This window comes from Capra hircus, chromosome 4, assembly GCF_001704415.2.
Source record: "Capra hircus breed San Clemente chromosome 4, ASM170441v1, whole genome shotgun sequence".
Classification (NCBI taxonomy): domain Eukaryota; kingdom Metazoa; phylum Chordata; class Mammalia; order Artiodactyla; family Bovidae; genus Capra; species Capra hircus.
In genome coordinates, this window is record NC_030811.1 from 48938945 (window position 1) to 48952652 (window position 13708).

Consider the following 13708-nt stretch of genomic DNA (forward strand, 5'->3'; position numbering starts at 1 on the left):
AAAAGACTTTGATGCTGGGAGGAATTGGGGGCAGGAGGAGAAGGGGACGACAGAGGATGAGATGGCTGGATGGCATCACTGACTCGATGGACGCGAGTCTGAGTGAACTCTGGGAGTTGGTGATGGACAGGGAGGCCTGGCATGCTGCGATTCATAGGGTCACAAAGAGTCGGACACGACTGAGCGACTGAACTGAACTGAACTGATAAGGGATGAGGAACACAGCAGAAATGACATTCTTCACCTCTTCCTCAAAGGAACTCAGGGCACTCCCTGGGTAGGATGAGGTTGAAGGTCAAAAGGAAGAAGAGAATCAGAGTTGGCCAGTCTGGGTAGGGTGCAGCAAGAATGAGCCGTTGGGTATCTTCCTAGGGGACACTTATGGATCTAGTAAGCAAGGAGGCAGAAAAAGAAGACCTGAAAGTTCTGGTGATCTCTGAGAAAAGAAACCCCATTCTTTCCTTCTCCATCCTTACATCACTCTTGGGCCCAGGGCACCTTCTATTTCATTTCATCTTGCTGACCACAAGGCAGGGAGGCTCCACCTGTGCCCAAAGTTACTCTGTATCCCTTAGTACATCCAGGTGTCCTCAAATGCTTCCAATTTCCCTTCCTCAGGGTTGCTGTTCCAGGAAAGAAGGTTCTAAATTAATAGTCTACAAACTCCCCCTGCATGTTGGTTTGCAAAATTAATGATCCTTATGAAAAAGTAAATTAATCTTTGATGCTTGGTTGAGGCTAAGAGAAAAATCACTGTTTGGGGGGACTGGGCCTTCTTAATACCCCTCATCCAAAGCATTCTCTCACTCCCTTCTGGACTAACCACATTCACAGAGATTGGGAGGGAGGGGTGGACAACACAGCTTGAAAGTCCATCTCTGAATCCACAGGGCCGTGTTGCAAACATTTATCAAATGCCTGTTTGTGCAGCTCAATGGAACTGTGCCAGAGAGAAGCCCGGAAAGGCTGCAGGGAGGAAGCCCCCTGATGTGATGTTCCTCCCTTGTCAAGTTTTACTTGCACTTTCTACATACACAGTTTGAAAAGACTGCAATAAACATTTTGTAAAATGTAAATACCATGACCATGGTTTCTTCAGTTTTAGGAGGAACACAGCAGCTTTGCCAAAAGCCGTCATCACAGGTCCCAGGGTTCACAGATCTCTCGGGATTAGATAGATATTAAAGGAATTGGAAGTTCTGGTTGCCTCGCTGTGTTTTTCTAGCCCAAGACTCTGCTGCACTGCATTGCTCAGTTCCTTTCAACTGAAAAATTAAATCTGCACTCCTGTCAAAATGTGTCATCTGCACACCCGAACACTTATCCCAGTTCATCATGCTTTCTGCGGAGTCGAGGTGGAAAGAATGCTGCAGCTCCCACTTGTGAGGCCTGGGAGACCAGGTGTTTGAGAGGATCCGAACAACTGTTGTCCTGGGAGTGTCCTGGAAGCCGACTGGGAATTCCACGGGAACCTCGGTGCTAGGAAAATAGCTAGTGTCCGTCCGTTTCGTCGGGTGTGAATCACCCTGGTTGGGCTGAGAGAACATGAAGGACCTCGTCAGCGCTGTAGAACCTGCCAAATACACATCAGAACCAGGGGCGTGTGTGTGGAGGAGGCGGCACACTATCCGGAGGCTTTTCTTCGAGGTCTGTTTATCCTTTGTGCCCCACGGCTGGTGGGTTCTTTGAATGTAAACTCTTGGAAAGGGCCGAGGGAGCCTCTTTCACGCCCGGGGGAGTATCTTGCTCGTCTGTAAAAGCTGAATGACAGCGGCAATTTCGGCCTGGAAGGGCCGGTGCGGATTGGGTCTGGTGACCCTCTCGCAGGCGCGGCTCGGGGCCAAGACCGGGGACACCATGGAGAGGCCGCGGCGCACCGGGCCCGGGCGCAGTCTGCGGGCGCTCGGAGGGGGCCCCACCTGGTCGCGGAGCCTGGGCCGGAGAGGCGGGGCCCGGCTTCCCGGAGGCGGCGGCTCCTCGAGCCCGAGCGCGCGCTCCCCGGCGTCCGGCGCACGCGCGAGGCCGGGAGGGAGCGCGCCCCGGCGGCGGCGGCGGGAGGAGGAGGAGGGCGGCCGAGGGGAGCCTACCCGCGCGCGCTGAGGTGGTGGTGGTGGCGGCGGCGGCGGCGACCTGAGGCGGGCGGAGTGGAGAGCGAGGGAGGGGACGGAGGGAGAGGGAGGCGGAGGGGAGTGAGAGCCGCATTTCCAGTTCCCAACTACGAGCCGCGAGTTTGTACATGGGGCTGCTCGGTGGCGCCTGGGGCTGAGAAAGAGCAGCGGCGGCGGGCGGAGAGGAGCGACGGCGGCGCGGAGGAAGCCGAGGTGCGAGTCGGTGAGTTGCCGGGGCCCCCACGTCACTCGGGTAACGGTCTCGCCGCGCGCCGGGCCGGGCGGGGGCGCCCTGTTGCTCGTGGCTTCGCGCCACGCGGGGACCCCGCCCCGCCCCCTCAGCACCTGGGCTGGGGCGGGCGACGGGGGCTGCTCCGCTCGGCCGGCGCGGGAGGGGCGCGCTCTGCCGGGCCCCGGCTCCGGGGCTGCTGGCGGGCGGGCCGAGCGCGGCAACGTGTCTGGCCCATGCCGCCGCGCCCCGCTCTCGCCACGCGCTCCGCGGCGCGGCCCGGGCGGAGGCAGGGCTGGGGGCGCGGGGCCCCCTCCGGCCGCCGGCACCCTCTGCGGCGGGAGTGACGTTAAGACTTGAATGGAGAGCCGTGCTGGGGGCGGTTGTGGCCGTGACAGACACCTTCGGGGTCGGTCCCCAGCGGGGGCGGCTCTGCCGGCCTCTCGCTGCCTCCCAAGCTCCGAGTTCTTGTGGGAGGAGGCTTTGGGCAAGTACTCCTGCCACTTCCGAGGCACGAGACTCCAGTTGTTTGGCCAGAGTGGTTGTGGGCCGAGCACACGCTGCTCCGGAGGCGTTTGCGGCTGAGGCAGTGCTTTCCGATTCTGGGTACGTTGGTCTGGAACCAAAAAGGTGCTATTTTTTCTTTGGTGGGGGTGCTTTTTTAGGCGAGGTGGAGGGCCAGGAGGGAGCCGATGGTCGGTGTGATGACAGGATGTGGATTGGTTGATGGGGTGTATTTTGCAGAAGGACTTTTTAACACTTTCTTGGGAGTTACGTCTCAATTTCCCCAGCTCCTGAGGTTACAGCTGGAGATTCCATCCATTCAACTTCCATCAGCTGTGGCACGTTAAGAGGGGTCGGGGGTAGGAGAGGAAGGTAATCGAAGGCTGATGGGGAAGCTCAGAAAATTCACCGCATTACTTACAAACAGTCGGTTAAGGTCAAGCTAGCCACGTTTTACTCCTCTTCCATGCCTTTGGGGATGGTTGAAATTTTACTTGAGGCTTTCTCAGTTGGTCGTCTTGTTATATGGCTCGGAACATTTGAGGTGCATTAAAATGCTCTTCAGTTGGCGTATGATTTAGCAGCCATTTCTTCCCGTGAAATCTTTCGAATGGTCTTTCGGAAACTTCTGTTTGTCGACTGTTTTAGGTGAGGTAACAACGCTGGTACCAATGCGGAGATAGTTGCGGTACGTTGGTGTAAACGACGGACCTCAAGGTAGTATTGTATCAGGCCTGATTATAGTCAAGTCTTCTGAGGCCTGATTACAGTAAACAAAGAACTTTTTGGGGTTGTGTCATTTTAAGGTCATCTGTGTCTGAAATCTATCATGTATTTAAATTCATGTTTTAAGTATACGTTGGCACAGTGTGTTACTTTTTAAGGTCTATGCTGCTCTTAGTTTAGACTAGGGTTACATAATATACAAGTGGTAATATTTATAATGGCTCTGTTTTTGTCCTGTAGAGATTGCACACTAAATATGAAAAAACATTCTGGGATGTGTTTGTCCTTTTCTAATTGATGCTACTCAATTCCTTTTCCGCTTGGAATTTCAAAATGAATTTTTTTCTTTCTTTACTGGAAAGAAACTGGAACGCTGGAAAAATTGGGAGCTTATGCAAGTCTGGTAGCTCTGTATAAGACAGAATCATTTTCTGTTGTTCTGTAGGCCAACTGTTGGATTTTTTTCTTGACAAATCATATTTTTCTTAAACATTCGTGGGAGCAGTTTGCATTTTTCTTGAGTCCCATTTCAGGCTGAAATTGTTCCAGAAGACTACACAGCCTGATACTCTAGCTCCTTCCCCCACTCTCTCTTTTAAGCTTGGGATAACCAAGAAAATCATAATTGAGAGGCTCCGTGTATGTTATCTGTGCTCTGTTTTGAAAATCGAAGTTGTTTGAGTGTTTACTACCCCTTTATAGAGTTTACCATTTAAGCAATGATTAGCAGAAGACAACCGAGATTTTAATTAGATACCTTTCACATTTTTTGACATCCAAACTTTGTTGAAAGTGAGTAATAGCAGCATATTTTTGCTGAGAGGTACAAATAATACACGATTAGGGGCGGTCAAAGGCTACCTAACTATAAAAATACTAAGAAAATAAATATTAAAATGGGCAAGAGAACCCATGTGTACTTTTTGTGTCACTTGCTGTATTATAAATTACCTAGTTAGGTGGCTTTATAAAAAGAGTATCTTGCCAGTTAGACTTAGGTTTTTAGCACTAGTGATAATTTTCTTTACAAGATGATTCATTTGGTAAGTGACCAAATTTGTTTCAGAACTTCACTTCAGGTAGATGTGGTTGACTTGCAATGGATGTCCTGATATTTATTTCAGGAGGGATGAACACCTCCCCATGAGATAAAATACTTGGTTATTTTCGGATATCATTAAATTATTCCTAAAAAAAAAAGAATGTACTGAGAAAAAACAACCTATAGGTTCCTTCCTTCCAAAAATAGTGCTCACATTTATGAATAACATAAGAGCAGAAAAGCATATGAAGTCTCTCTATGGATATGGTGCTAGCATTGAATTAAAGGTTTGATTTCTTCTCTGTAGGTACCAGATTTTACATAGATTGTTTTTTGTCAGTCTTGGAGAAGCTGCAATGGTTTTCTCACTCTTCCAGTTATTTGTATGTGACCACTGGGGGGAGACTTCACAATTTAGGTTGTTGGTATCCCTCTCTACACTGCTACTAGTCATTCTTGGGCACTTTGCCCAACTACTGAAAATGTGTTGAGGAAGATGCACTTAGAATCCAGTCCTGATCAAGGTGTCTCAATGACTTTTATTTCTTTAAATCACACCACACTCAAAAAGTACCTCTCTTTATAAATTGTGTTTTTAACAGTTTACTTTTGGGTCCATATTACATGGGCTAGCTAAACATCTAACACTGTGAAAGAAGAGTTTCATGAATACATTAGAGCTTCCAAAGATCTGACTTTACTGATATTAATCTCAGAAGCAGTGCAGGCTTAATTACTTGCTTTGTGTACATAGGAATTCGTTGTCTGGAAAAATCTGGAGATAATACCACTCTTCTCTGAGGTGTACCATATCCAAACCTCTTTAAACTGGTTGGTCTCTTATTTTAAAAAGCTTTCAGAGGGAGAGAGATTGAAGCATCCTTTGCGCTTAATTTCACCACATGGGGGAAGTTTCTCCTTTATCACAGTAATAGAGATAAGACCAAAACTCACAACTTTGTTGACCATTAAGCTGAAGCTATTCTCAAGAGGTACAATAAAGTCAGGAAAAACTCTAGCTTCTAGTCTTCTCTTCTGACAGTATTTAACTTTGTTGGTGTCCAATTCAGTAATAAGTCAACAAAGGACATTATTTTTATAGTAGTTTATAAAGAACTTAAATTCTTCTTAAAATCTTGATTGTAATAGATTTATTCACTGTATAATGAGTAGGCTAGAATTTGAAGTAGTTTCTATCACCTTTCTTAGTTTCTTCATTTTTACAATGGCTTCACATTTTTTTTCCTTAAAAAAATTCATAACTACAATAAGAGATATTTTCTGCTGAGGAAATGCAGATTCCTGGCCAACCTCAACATTGTATTTACTAGTTGGGGAGTAATTTCTAATGGTCTGCAAAGCAAAATGAGAAAGACAATGTAGTGAGTTTTTTATAAAGCTCAAGTTATTTTCAAATCCTTTCCTCTGCCTACTAGTTCCTATAATGGTCTGATTCCTACTTGCTTTACTGACTCGCAGCTTTTTCTCTCAGATCAGTTGCTGCTTTACCACTTCTGTAGCATTCTCTCCTTGCTCACTGTTCTCCGTCTACCCAAGGCGTGTGTTGCTCTGTCGTGTCTGGCTCGTGACCTCATGGACTGTAGTCCACTAGGTGCCTCTGTCCATGGGATTTTCCAAGCAAGAGTACTAGCGGAGGTTGTCATTTCTTTTCTCCAGAGGATCTTCCTGACTGAGGGCTCGAACCTGAGTCTCTTTTGCCTCCTGCCCTGGCAGGTGGATTCTTTACCACTGCTCTGCTTGGGAAGCCCGTATTCCATCTGCATGGCCCTTCTTTTTTCCGCTCAGAAATGCCATGGCTTGTTCCTGACTTAGGTCTGTTCCCCTTGCCTGGAATTGCCTTAAAACGTGACACAGTGGCTCCTGTTCATTATTTCAGGTTTCAGTTCAATAACTTCTTTTTCAGTTCAGTTACTTTCTCAGATAAGCATTACTTTGGAACCACCCTGTCAGAATGGCACCATCCTCATTTCTCCTTATCCCATTACTTTTTTTTTTTTTTTTTTTTGCAGATTGTTTATCATATCTGACTTTGTTTTTTATATTATTTTGTTATCTGTATACTCTCATTAGAACGCAAGCCCCATTAGAACCATGATTTTTTATCTCTTTTGTCTTAACAGTATATTTCAAGAACTTAGACTAGTTCCTGGCACACAGCTGTCATTAAATATAAATATGCATTTTTAAAAATCTGAGGTTCTATTCCTCCTGAGGCTTTGGTGTTAAAGTGTTCCTTTATGAAATGATATGAGTCAATGGTAGTTGTAGTAAGATAGTTGTAGTAAGTAGGCCACTTTTGGCTGTAAGTTACAGAAATCCATTCTAACTGGTATTGATATGAACAAAAAGTGAGATTTACTATAAAGATAGATGCAGAAGTGTCTAAAGGAATCCCAGGGCTGGGACTCTGGAACTCCAGCGCCAGCGGAGCACACTTCATCTCTTCTGTTTACTCTTCCTTGTGCATTTGTTTCATGTTTTCTAATGCTGTGGAGGACCACTTCCTAGTCCTCTTAATAGAAGATATGGCTCCTAAAATTTCCCTGTTTCTGGGCCCAGAAGTAAATAGATTTCTCTAGCACCCAAATACATGGGGAAACAGTGAGAAACTTAATTTTTTTTTGGGGGGGGGGGTTCCAAAATCACTGCAGATGGTGACTGCAGCCATGAAGTTAAAAGATGCTTGCTCCTTGGAAGAAAAGCTATACCAACCTAGACAGCATATTAAAAAGCAGAGACATTACTTTGGCAACAGAGGTCCATCTAGTCAAAACTATGTTTTCCAGTAGTCATGTATGGATGTGAGAGTTGTACCATAAAGAAGCTGAGCGCCTAAGAATTGATGCTTTTGAACTGTGGTGTTGAAGACTCTTGAGAGTCCCTTGGACAACAAGGAGATCCAATGAGTCCATCCTAAAGGAAATCAGTCCTGAATATTCATTGGAAGGACTGATGCTAAAGCTGAAACTTCAATACTTTGGCCACCTGATGTGAAGAACTGACTCATCTGAAAAGACCCCAATGCTAGGAAAGATTGAAGGAGAGAGGAGAAGGGTATGACAGAGAATGAGATGGTTGGATGTCATCACTGACTCAATGGACATGAGTTTGAGTAAACTCCAGGAGTTGGTGATGGACAGGGAAGCCTGGCGTGCTGCAGTCCATGGGGTCACAAAGAGTCAGACACGACTGAGCGACTGAACTGAACTGATGCATAAATTGCTGTAGGTGTTATGGGAGAGGAAAGAACTTATATGAACGCTAGTATTGCTTAATTTTTCTTTTCTTTAATCATGCAGTAAGCCCAGGCTAGGCAATGGCACCCCACTCTAGTACTCTTGCCTCGAAAATCCCATGGACGGAGGAGCCTGGTAGGCTGCCATCCATGGGGTCTCGAAGAGTCGGACATGCACGACAGAGCGACTTCACTTTCGCTTTTCACTTTGGCTTTTCACTTTCATGCATTGGAGAAGGAGATGGCAACCCACTCCAGTGTTCTTGCCTGGAGAATCCCGGGGAAGGGGGAGCCTGGTGGGCTGCCGTCTATGGACCCATACAGAGTCGGACACGACTGAAGCGACTTAGCAGCAGCAGCAGGCTAAAGCCAGCAAAATCTCTGCCCCTCTCCCCTACAAGACATACACAGGAGATTGCTTTTAGGATCATAATTAATTGCCCTTCTCAGATCACCTCTTCATCTCCATAGTACTGGTGAAGTTTGCTTCTAAATCAGTGCGGTTTCCATTAACTTTGTATCTTTTCAGAGACTTGTACTTTGTTAGCTTCTTAGTAATTTTCAAGGAAAGATTGAACTGAATAGTGCTTAGCTTAAGAGCTTTTTATATAACTACTTCATAATGTTACATTTTTGGAAATAATTTGTAAAACAATGATTTAGAATTTCACTTAATATATGTATTTAAGATTTTATTACAATAAATAGCCATAGAACACTTTTGTAAGTTGTTTATTTATGTAGTATATTAAGGGAACTTTACTTTTACATGGTTCCTGTGCTCTATAAAATATTTTTAGATCTTTATTGTGTTGGAGAAATGTGGAAAGAGGAGGGTGGGCAACTGAAATGCCTGGAACTTTTCTAGAAAATTTCATGAGAAACTGAGGAAGGTGACTAAGTAGATCAGGGGAAAGGAAAAGGAAAGAGTGAAGAATTTACAGAAAGTCTCGTGGAACCTGGAGGGGCTACATCTTCAGTTCAGTTCAGTCACTCAGTCATGTCTGACTCTTTGCAACCCGAGGAATCTCAGCACACCAGGCCTCCCTGTCCATCACCAACTCCCGGAGTTTACTCAAACTCATGTCCATCGAGTCAGTGATGCCACCCAGCCATCTCATCCTCTGTCGTCCCTTTCTCCTCCTGCCCCCAATCCCTCCCAGCATCAGAGTCTTTTCCAATGAGTCAGCTCTTTGCCTGAGGTGGCCAAAGTACTGGAGTTTCAGCTTCAGCATCAGTCCTTCCAGTGAACACCCAGGGTTGATCTCCTTCAGAATGGACTGGTTGGATCTCCTTGCAGTCCAAGGAACTCTCAAGAGTATTCTCCAACACCACAGTTCAAAAGCATCAATTCTTCAGCACTCCGCTTTCTTTATGGTCCAACTCTCACATCCATACATGACCACTGGAAAAACCATAGCCTAGACTCAGTTCAGTTCAGTTGCTCAGTCGTGTCCGACTCTTTGCAATGGAGGAGTTTTAACCAAGGAAATTGCTGTTGATGTAGTTGAATGCATACTTTGAGAATACGTTATATACTTTATGACACTTTAATTCTCTAGGTCTTCTGCCATGAGTTGACTCTGATACAGGGGTTCTCTACTTAAGTGGCTTGTAAAAATCCTTTAGAGTTATGTCTAACAAAGGATTCTAGTTTAGTATGTCTGGTATGGAGCCAGAGTGTGTTTATATTTTCAAAATCCCCAAGAGTCAATATTTATAAAATAATCCACTTTATAAAGTATTCCCTTCAACAACCAAATCAATCAACATAGCTTTTAGGGTCCTTTAGTTTAGGTAACTAACCTCAGAAGGGCTTCCCTGATGCCTCAGATGGAAGAGAATCTGCTTGTAATGTGGAAGACCCAGGTTTGATCCCCAGGTTGGGAAGATCCCCTGGAGAAGGGAATGGCAGCCCACTCCAGTATTCTCGCCTGGAGAATTCCATGGACCGATGCTACAGTCCATGGGGTCGCAAAGAGTCGGACATGACTGAGCGATGTAACGCACATACAACCTCAGAAAGGCTGTCTTACCTTGGTCTCTACTTTGGGCAGATTGGTAGCTCTGTAAACATCTGACTGATTGCCATTGCTCTGCCCACTTTCATTGTTTCCCCTTCTTTGCCTGCTTGTTTCTTCTGCTCAAAAATGTTGAAGCTTGCCTCCCCCAAGAAGCTGTCTTGGCTGGTCTCATCCAGTTTATCTTTCCAGTACAGGACAGATTATAGCACAGCATTGACACAGCTGGTAAATGCACATCCTGAGAGGGGCTGATTCATGTGTTTTCACTGTTAAGTCTTGTGCACATATTCCCATTTTACTAATTGAACATCCTTAGTTTTCCCTTTTGCTACCAAGAGCTTGAAGCTTATGCATAGCTGGCTGAATATCGATAATGGCATCAGTATTTTTGAATGCTTACTATGTTTCAGGAACTTTGCTGAGTGCTGTCCACACATTATCTCTTTTGCTCATCTACAGTTTTTTAAAAATCAAATTAAAACCCTTATATGATTGTGCTAGTTTCTTATGGCTGCTGTAACAAATTGCCACCAACTTGGTGGCTTAAAAACAAAAGTTTATTCTCTCTCAGTTTTGGAGGCCAGGTGTCTGAAGTCAGTATCAGTGTGCCAAAATCAGGGTGCTCCCTCCAAAGGCTCAAGAAGAGACTATGTTCTTCGCTTCTTCCACAGTTTGGTGCCTGCCAGAATGCCTTGCCTTGTAGTTGCATCACTCCAGTCTTCAAAGGCAGAATTTCAAATCTCCCTCAGCTCTCTTCTTCTCATCACCTTTTCCTATGTGTGAGCAAAGAAGAGAGAAACCATTCATCGCCTCTCTCTTCTAAGGACACGTATGATGGCATTTGAGCTCCCCTTTGCTCCAGAATAATCTCCCTGTCACAGGATCCTTAATCACATCTGCAAAGACCCCTTTTCCAAATAATGTAACATTCACCGGTTCCAAGGATTAAGCCATGGATGTTTTTTAGGGGACCATTATTCAACCTACGACTTTGATAATTCAGAGGAGGACTGGTGCTCCATCCTCATTCCTCTCCGTATCAGCGTTCCTTATTCAGAGACGGTTTTGCTGCCCTCTCATCGCTCCCTCAGGGACATCTGGCTGTCGTAACTGGGAGGGGGTTGCTGTTGGCATCTGTCAGATAGAGGCCAGGGATGATGCTGCAGACTGCAGAGGGTGGGCCGTCCCTCACAGAGTTATCCAGCCCGAATGTCACAGTGCTGGGGCTGAAAAGCCTTGTCCTATAAGTAACTGTTACAAATAGTTTCCTGTATATCACTCCTGAAAAAAAATCTTATATTAGCTAGCACATGAGTAAAGCCCTCTGATATGATTTGATTATGTCCAGTGGTAGTTTTTAGTTAAGTGAAGAGTCATAATAAATGACTCACATATACCTTAAGTAACATTTTCACTTTCAAAATATAAATACACATGCACACACTAACATTTTCTTTGAGTATGTATCTTTTGAGTGGAGCTCTGGGTCAATATTCTTATAGAAACTTGCTCTGGCTTTGGAGCAAGAACTTAAAAGTTTGTGGAGGAATCTGAGTTGCAGGATCCTTGTAGAGTTTTATGACTCCTCGATTGTTTATCGTTGACTTACACTTAATTATACAGCAATTTGGATTTTTTTGTATTATTGTTTTGTCACTTGCTTTCTTTGGATCTCTCCAAAGCATTCAATTTGGCTTTCATATAAAGAACAATATGACTCTGGTGGTCTTGTATCAAACATAATATATATATAGTGTGTGTATATAAAGAAATCTTTGTTTTGTACAGAAAAGAATTGCTCTAATATATTGCAAATACTTCTTCCAGTTGTAGCTCACTTAGTTTCTCATGTGACATAGAGCTAATTTCACTTTCAGATTTTTGAAAGTCTTAGAAAATTTTGTTTTAATACTGTAATAACTTTATAAATGATATGATATTGCATAAATACTTTATTGCTTTTCATATTAATGCTTGATTTACTTTTCATTAACTGCAACAAATATTATTTGGTGTTTTGCTTACTAGCAAAATATTTTCAGTTTCTTATGTAGTTAAATAGCACAATTTCTTGATACTGGGTGTTTTATTATTTTCTTACTCAGCGAGTGAGTTAGGGATGTGGATTGTAATTCCAGTTTTTGTAACTTCCGTCTCTTTTACTTTGTCCAGGACACAGAGCTCTGTGTGGTACAAATAATAAGCGTGGTGGCATATCCTGGTATAACTGTTGAACTCGATATATTGATACCTCATCTCTAAAATAGGGGTTGTAATACTTACATTGTAGGGTTGGTGTAAGGTTTTAATTGGATAATAAATACACAGTGTCTAGCACAGAGTCTGGGACAGTCAGTGAATGTCAGTATCCTTTCCTTCTCTTACTGTCTGGTACAGTGTTAAATGTTTAGTGGATATTTGTTGAATAAACATATTTTCAGTTGCCTTAGCTTGATTGATTTTTTCACATTTTTCTTTCCAGCATAAGAACTATGTCTCAGTAAATATTTTTTAGGAGAATTCCACTTTTAAAGTAGTCCAATAAGTTATGTGCTATTAACTAAAGTTACTAAGTCTTATTTTTATATGACATTTCAGTGTGTTTACAAAGGCAAATTAAATATTAGGTGGAAAGATGACTATGTGACCTCAGAGATTCCTTCCAGCATGATCTAAAATTTTTATAAAATTCACATAATCCTGAATTTTCTTTCTGCTTTGTCCCTAAAATCTGAAGAAGTAAGTAGTGTTTGAAAATGTAGCATTTAGTTGGGAATGAAGAAAATAACCATACTTGTTATATGTTCATAATGGTTCCTTACCATATTATAGGAATCCTTTAGTCTTTGGAATGAATGTCACTGTCTTCAAGTGGATTTGTCTTTTTATTTTACCTAGATATATATGTGTATATCTACATATAATGAAATGTTTAAAGAAGTTTCATTTTATGTAAAGTTATTTGCCTTTTTATTCATCTATTAAATATCCTTCTACCTGAGATTTTGGTATACTTGGGTAGTATACTGAGTAACTTAGGTAGCTGAGTTAAAAGAAATTTAATTCATTTAAGTTGCTTATTTTAGAAATTAAATGATAGTCATGCATGATTTTGTATAAGTTGATTCCAGTATTTTCTGTTTTAAACTGCTAATTGTCATTTGTAATCGGGAATAAATGAAAAATATTAAGCCACATTTTTTAAGGAGGATGGAACACTGTGAGGCAAATGGGCAAAGCCATCAATCACAGCATGCCCTCACCATCCTTAGCATTGGGTTCTTGAAAACCCCAAGGCAGAGAGATTTTCCCTGAAGGAATTTAAGCCGTTACAGGGGATGTCAGGCCAAGGAGACAGAGATTGTGAGTGAACCTTTAAGAGATCTTATAAGCTTTAATGTCCTCCCAATTAAAGCATTAGCTATATCAAATTTATCAGCATTTTATGCAGTTTCAAAATATCAGGTATTAGTTTCCCCTACTTTCTTCAAAGAAATGTTTCAGAATTTCCAATCTTGCAGTTGGTAGGGAATAGGAAATGCTTCATAATTCATAAGAAGCAATTTTTAGTGTATCTTATTCAGAGCTTTTCTTATTTTCACTTAAAGGTTACTGTTGTTTTAGAGATAGCAGAAATTGAATATTTGAGATTAAAAAATAAGCTTTTAGTAACCTTTATTTGACTTGCTCTCTATACCCAAATGGGTATTTACAGTTCCTTTCCAGTTCTGGTAACTTCATGCCAGTTCATGTCGGAATGTGACAGAGTGGAACACTGATGTGGCTGATGGTCCTTCCTTTCTCATCTTTGTTCTCTCC

At 43.2% G+C, this 13708-nt stretch overlaps 1 protein-coding gene across 6 annotated transcripts in view; it reads left to right on the forward strand.

Moving 5' to 3' along the window:
- MPP6 (membrane palmitoylated protein 6) overlaps nt 2134–13708 on the forward strand; it is a 123881-nt gene continuing 112306 nt past the window's right edge. For 2 of the 6 annotated variants that reach the window (XM_018047069.1, XM_018047068.1), the window contains exon 1: nt 2135–2331. The gene's annotated coding sequence lies outside the window, so the exon portion shown is untranslated. Of the gene's footprint in view, nt 2332–2616; nt 2944–13708 lie in introns of those variants that run through there. The other 4 variants (XM_018047070.1, XM_018047071.1, XM_005679291.3 and 1 more) reach the window with 4 other exon arrangements.